Below are 7,766 nucleotides of genomic sequence, written 5' to 3'. Positions count from 1 at the left end.
TGAAATAGCATTAGCTCAATGAGCTATATGTTGTTAGGAATTACCAAAACCACCCAGGGATAGTTGCACTTTCAATCTCCCCCTTTTTGGTAATTGATGACAACATATAGATCAAAGCTTCGACAAATGATCATAAGATAGAAAAACATCGTCGCTTTGAGAAGTATGTGATAAGCAAGAGCTCCCCCTAAATTTGTGCATTATTTAAATTTGCTTTTGAATGCAAATGCACAATCGATTAGGATCATGGGTTACTCTTCCATGTCACATACATCTTGGTGGAGCGCTCAAAATGATAGAAATTAAAAGCATGCACTCATCACCAAGCAAGTGAATGATCATATATGAGATATAAAAGATAATATCATCCAAACAAGCATTAAGGTAGCAAATGATCAAACACATGATCAAATAAGTATCTCACACAAGGACATAAAGTATCTCACACAATAAAAAGTTCAACTAAAGGCAAAGAAGCAAAACACTCTCTCGAAGCCTATGATCTATACATATTTCTCCCCCTTTGGCAACAAGTTACCAAAAAGTTCAAATATGCATAGTTGTATGCGCCTCTCAGGCTTGGTGTTCGGGAGGTGGTGTAGAGAGAACTCAAAGGACGAAGGCAGCTGTTGATGTAGTTGGAGCTGGTGGAGTGGCTGCTGGAGGTGGCACTGGAGCTGTTGAGGGAGTCCTGGACTAAGGGGTCCTTGGGCGTCCGGCCTGTTATCCATTGGGCCGGACTGATGGGCTGTGAAGACATGAAGACCGAAGATTGAACCCGTGTCCAGATTGGATGCTACGTGGCGTGGAAGGCAAGCTAGGCGACCGACTATGAAGATTCCCTCTTATGTAACCGACTCCATGTAACCCTAGATCTCTCCGGTGCCTATATAAACCGGAGAGCATAGTCCGGATACGGATACTCATGACCATATGCTCATAGGCTAGACTTCTAGGGTTTAGCCATTACAATCTCGTGGTAGATCAACTCTTGTAACACTCATATTCATCAAGATCAATCAAGCAGGAAGTAGGGTATTACCTCCATTGAGAGGGCCCAACCTGGGTAAACATTGTGTCCCCCGTCTCATGTTACCATTGATCCTAGACGCACAGTTCGGCACCCCCTACCCGAGATCCGCCGGTTTTGACACAGACATTGGTGCTTTCATTGAGAGTTTCACTGTGCCGTCGACCGAAGGTTTGATGGCCCCTTCGATCATCTGTAATGACATGGATAACTTCCAACACTCACCCATGGGCGACCTACTAAACTCACTAAAAAACCTATCCCTGGCAGACGGCTCGTCGCCGAACTATGTTCGGTTCGACCTTACGGCAGATGATGGAGAATTTCGCTTCCCACCCGCCACCCACTTCATAGCCACAGTCGAAGACCCAACTTACACGCCTGACCCCTGCTCCGAAGAAATCGACGGTCTGGACAACGATGAGGGGCAAGGCCAGAGCTTGCTACCCGCTAGACGCGGGACAACCACTTCTTGGTATGACGTGTGTATGGTTGACACACCCAACGACGATGACAAGGAGGACCCAGTTGAGGATAAACCTCCTGGTACACAGTCCGAACACAGGTGCCCCCCGTGCCGCTCTCAGTCACGTCACTTAAGAGAAAACAATACTAGCACCGGAGGTGATAGTACTCCGGACAACGAAGACCCTGTCGAGACAGGATCCGAACAGGAGGACCAGGAAAGCGGGCAAGATAGCCCTGATGAACAAGTCATATACGGAGACTCGGAGGATAGTAATTATCTCCCACTCTCTGAGGAAGAGGAGAGCCTCGGCAACAAGGAATTCATCGTGCCTGAGGAACCTCTCGAACAGGAGCGCTTTAAATGTCGGCTAATAGCCACGACAAGGAATCTAAGAATAAAGCAGCTGCAGCTTCAAGCAAGCCAAGATCTGCTCAATGATAAATGGACCCAGGTCCTAGCCTCCGAAGAATACGGCCCTAGTGGCCCGGACAAAAGCCACTCCAAGTGCAGGTGGCTCCCTCCACATGATGGCGAGACGCTGGAGCCCGTACCACCATCGAACAATGCGCAGGTCGACCATAGTTCGGCCCGGATAAAGTAGCAGCCCAAGCAGAACACCATACGAACCAATCCGGCCGTAAAAACAAGAACAAGACGGTTCCGGAAAACAATCGCGATATCCGCCAAAGCTTAGTGGGCAGAGCAGGACAGACAAGATCGACGTACAGATCGCGGGGATATGCCCCGACCGGCGATGATGGCCAATTAGCCGGACATAACAGAGCCAACCACGCCCGAAGCCGCCAACGGCATCCAACGAAGGTGCTTCACAGTGTGGCCCAACATAGAGGAGCCGCACACCCTCTTTGCTTCACCGACAAGGTAATGGAGCACGAATTTCCAGACGGGTTTAAACCCATCAACATAAAATCATACGATGGAACAATAGATCCCGCAGTATGGATGGAGGATTACCTCCTCCATATCCACCTGGCTCGCGGAGACGACCTTCACGCCATTAAATACCTGCCTCTCAAGCTTAAGGGGCCGGCACAGTACTGGCTAAACAATTTGCCAGAAAATTCTATTGGCAGCTGGGAGGATTTGGAAGACGCCTTTCGTGACAACTTCCAAGGAACATATGTTCGGCCACCAGATGCCGATGACTTAAGTCATGCTGTCCAACAGCCCGGTGAGTCAGCCAGGGAGCTCTGGACTAGGTTCTTAGTCAAAAAGAACCAAATTGTCGACTGTCCGGACGCGGAAGCCCTTGCGGCCTTCAAACATAGCGTCCGGGATGAATGGCTAGCACGTCACCTCAGCCAGGAAGGACCTAAATCCATGACAGCCCTTACCGCTCTAACGACTCGCTTTTGTGCGGGAGAAGACAACTGGCTTGCTCGTAAAAGCAACAACGCTAGCAACCCGGGCACTTACGAAATCCGAGACGGCAACGGCAAGCCACGACTAAACGAACACAACAGTCGCAGCAATAATAAAAGATTACGCGACACATCGGTCAACGCCGGATTTCACAATCCCAAACCCGGTTAACGGAAGAAGCCATTTAAGGCCAACCAGGATGGACCATCCGCCCTCGACAGGATATTATACCGACCTTGTCAGATTCACGGTCACCCTGATAAGCCAGCTAATCGCACCAACATAAACTGTTGGGTCTTCAAGCAGGCAGGCAAGCTTAACACCGAGCACAAGGGGAGGAGACCATCAAGCGATAAAGACGATGGAGCAGCTCGCCAGCCGAACACCAGGGGCCAGAAACAGTTTCCCTCCGAAGTTCGACCACTCCCCGAGCGGAAATAGCAGTTCGGCTTCCGCCACCCACCCACTATGCTGGCAAGATTTAAACCACGCGTACATCACTACGCGCTCAAGATACCATGGGTATCGGCGGAAGCACAATATGGACAACCCTGCAAGCATTCCCGTAATGTTTTTTTATCTGTTTTCCTTACATTAATTTCTTTAATATAACTTAAAAACAGGTGACCAACAGGCCAACATCTACAACGGACTCTATCGGAGTTCGGATCCGTACATTCACCTAGGGGGCTACTTTTGTTAAGGACTCCCCTCCCCGAGGACGGGTGGCGCACACGTGCGACAAGAGGTCCAAAACAGCTTTTTGTAGACCGCACTCTTTATTCTGAGCCTGTACTATGCCTTTTTTCCTCCGTTCCCGACCCCGAGCATGTCAAATAGCCAGGTTGTGGTTTTTCCTTTTTATATATGAATTTATCATTGGCTTATTGCTCACTCCCAGTAAAATATATCCGAACTAATCTTCCATACTCTTCCTACAATGAGTACGACCGTAACGGCTGTGTTACAAGACGCACCTCGGCATAGCCTGCCAGGGGCTCGGTATGGGAACAAATGAGTCGCCAATAAAAGTTCGAACAGCTCTATAGCGTACTTCGGCGTCGCAAGTTTGGCCTTATATGCATCAGCTCCGAATCATTGTCTTTGGTCAATAGTTGGGTTGCCCGACTCCTGTGCTTGCTACCCTACGTTCCGCTCTATCGACTAGGGTAGTAAAGGGAGAACTACTGCGATTGTGCCCTGGCTTTGACCAGATGAGCACCTCAGTAGAGAAAGCCGAAAACTGACTGTCATGATGCGGCGAGAGCTGGTCAACCACTTGATGACTTATTCGAATCTTTAGTGATTCTCCGTGTCACACGAAGGATCTTTTTTAGATCAAAACGTGTAAGGCATAAAAATTATAATACGCCGCATACATACTAGGGGCTATATCGTAGCCCCGCCATAAAACTCCTATGGCTAAGTGAAAGTGTTAACGCCCTATAGTCCGATTGCCTGGTTCGCCGCATTATCACCTCCTTTATGGACCGAGACGTTGGATAAAGAGTGATTCAATGCTTTTCCAAACACCCCCGTATTTCCTACGAGGGGGCTGAAGCCGACGACTGGAAAACTTTCAGATTACATTAACACGGCCGCACAGGAGGAATACAAGCTTTCTAGCAAAACATGAAAATAGATTAAACTATAAAGTTGTCTGTTACAACCCTTGTACACATCACTCGAACATTATATTTTTCGAGCACTGACCCTCTATCAAGCGGGCGGCCTCTAGGACATCTTCAAAATAATGCTCCGGTTCCGGACGGTCCTTGCCTTCGGGTGGACTCTTCGCCGCAACATCGATGGCCTTCATCTCCCCCCAGAATGTCTTCACTCGGGCAAAGGCCATCCGTGCACCTTCAATGCACGCCGACCGCTTCACAGCGTCGATACGCGGCACTGCGTCAACAAGCCGCTGCACCAGGCCGAAGTAACTACTCGGAACAGGTCCAGTCGGCCACAACCGGACTATGACGTCCTTCATGGCAGCGCCGGATATCCTATGCAGCTCGGCCCACTGGGACATCTGCTCATTCAGCAACAGAGGGCGCTTCGACGTGTCAAATTGTGACCAGAAAAGCTTCTCCATTGCATATCCCTCTTGCGCATGGTAAAATTGCGCCGCATCAGAAGAACTCTTCGGCAAGTCTAACAAATTGTCCGGAGAACTCCATACTTGGTTAAGCTAAGCATAGTTCGGGTCACCGAACTTGGCCTGTAGCAAAAAGGGCTTGCCAGCCACAATCTCCCCAGCTTGCCGAATCTCCTCACGGGCTGCTCTGGTTTCAGACCGCGCTTCCCTCGCCTCGCGTAAGGCCTTGTCAAGCTCAACCGTTTTGGCTTCATTTTCCTTCTCAAGAAGTTTACAGCGGCTAGCCGCATTCTCTAATTCGTGCGCCATGGTGGACATCTTCTCCTGGTCTTGGCGCCGTGCAGCTTGTTCGGCTTTCAATTCAGCCGATGCCTTTTCGGCAGCCGCATTACTAAGCCAGACCTGACCCTTGGCCCGGGCTAGCTTCGCCCAAAGGGCCTCTACGGCAGCGGCACCATCTGCACTCATGCACATTTCATATAAAACTCTTTTTAGAGTCAGGCTTAAATTACAAGCACATTGGTGTAAGGAATGCTCGAAATATATACCTTGCGAGTCGTCAAGATGCCTGTTGATCAATGCAATGTCATCCTCCCCAACGTCTAGCTTTCGCTGCAGTTCGGTCACTTCCGCATTTCGGCCAGTGGCAGGAGGGGCGGTAGCCTGCATTACAAATTAAATCAAGGTTAGTACCTAGGCATATCTTTTTGATCCTCCGATTGCTTCCTTCGGAAGACAATCTGAGTCCCAGGGGCTACTGCATACACAACAGGTGCATTCTGTCAATATCATTCAATTGGCAACATTACATGACAAACCTCAAAGCCTCTTAGAAGGCTCATAAAGGCCTCGTTCAACCCGCTCTTCGCGGAGAGAACCTTCGACCACCGAAACCATTAAGGCACGGTGCTCTTCCGAAACAGACGCTCATCGCAGCATGTCCGTCAGCGTCTCTGGCACTCCTGGGTCTTCGGACACCGCCGCCGGAGCACGCCACTCCCTTGAAGGAATCCGCTTACCCGCCTCCAGAATCGTCTCCGGATGTAAACTGGATAGTTTGGGGCCGTCATTCTTGATCCCCGAATCCTGAGTGACAGAGGCGCCACCTTCGGGCAACTCCTTCCTCGTTTCCTGTGCTACTTTCCGGTTGGGAGGAGCCCTCCGGGACGACACCTCAAGATCATCCGCCCTATTCGGTAAGGAGGCCGGAGAAGGTGTGTCACTCTCCATCATCTCCGGCAGAAGGTCTCCCGAGGAGGAGGACAATTGCGAAACACCAGGCGTTAACCTGCGAGGACGTACATATGTCGGAGGATTACTTCAGTAATAAGAAAGGAATGAGGTATGGTTAAAGTACCCTGTGTCACTTACGGTCTGGCCGGAGGTTCGTCCTCATTATCAAGCTCTACATCGACATCGCTTGCCCGGCCCAAGCCGCCCGACGATGGCGTTTTCCCTTTCTTGGAAGGTATCCCCTCCTGACCTCTAGAAGCGGCCCTCTTCTTGCTATGGAAGGCCCCCTCTACACCTTTGCCCCTGGGCAAAAGGGTTTTGGTTTCCCCGAACACAGAGTATGAATCGTCCTCAGGACGGGCATCTCCTTTGGGCTCCCCGCTCTCACCCCCTCTGCAGACACCTGGTACGGTGTCGGAGTTAACATCCGCGTCAGCAGGGCAGACGCGGGGTCTTCGGGAAGGGGCACCGGACACCAGATCAGCACCGCTTTCTTTATCCAGTCCTGTATAAGGACGGGTCATTCAGTATCTCGTCAAGAGACGCTTGAATGAAATGTGCTCGGAGATCAAATACTTACTAGAGTTTCCGGATGATTGCAGTCAAGGCCAACATCTTCGGTGGTGTCCGGCCATTGCTCTCGCTCCCCGAAATATAATCTCCACATCCCTTCGTGCGTAGCGCCGAAGAAGTGCTGAAGAGTCCGCCGCCCTTCTGGATTAAACTCCCACATACAGAGAGTCCGCCGCTGACATGGCAGGGTCCGGCGGACTAGCATTACTTGGACAACGTTCACAAGTTTGATGCCCTTCTCGGTAAGGCTTCGGATGCGGCTTTGCAGAGTCTGCACCTTGTTGACGGATCCCCAGTCCAATCCTTTGTTGATCCATGAAGCGAGCTGAATTGGAGGGCCAGGTCGGAACTCAGGCGTAGCCACCCACTTGGAGCTCCGCGGCTCGTTGACATAAAACCACCCCTGCTGCCATAGGTTGGAAGACTCGGCGAAAGATCCTTCAAACCAAACCGCGCTGGCAAGCTTACTTATCATAACGTTGCCGCACTCTGCCTGCTCATTCGACTTGTCTATCAGAGTATCCTATGAAGTCAGGTCCAGTAGGCCATCTGTCGCCCGCGGTCTCACGTGAAAAGTCTTGAGCCACAAACCAAAGTGTGGAGGAGTCCCGAGGAAGGCCTCACACGCGACGATGAATGCCAAGATGAGAAGAATAGAGTCCGGGGCCAGATCGTGAAGATCTAGCCCATAGTAGAACATGAGCCCCCGAACGAAGGGGTTAAGCACGAAACCTAACCCATGGAGGAAGTGGGACACAAATACTACCCTCTCGCCGGATTTGGGGGTGGGAATAACCTGCCCCTCGGCAGGAAGCCGATGAAGGATTTCTGGGGTCAGATACCTCGCCAGGCGGAGCTTCGCAATATCCTTCTCTGTGATAGAAGAGGCCACCCACCGGCCTGAACGGCTGGACCCGGGCATGATTGGGGCTGGTGGCGATTGGAACCCGAGGGCTAGAACTCGAGGTGGTTGGGGTTGA

The sequence above is a fragment of the Aegilops tauschii genome, chromosome 1 (assembly GCF_002575655.3).
Source record: "Aegilops tauschii subsp. strangulata cultivar AL8/78 chromosome 1, Aet v6.0, whole genome shotgun sequence".
Classification (NCBI taxonomy): Eukaryota; Viridiplantae; Streptophyta; class Magnoliopsida; order Poales; family Poaceae; genus Aegilops; species Aegilops tauschii.
Note: the sequence above shows the minus strand (reverse complement) of the source record.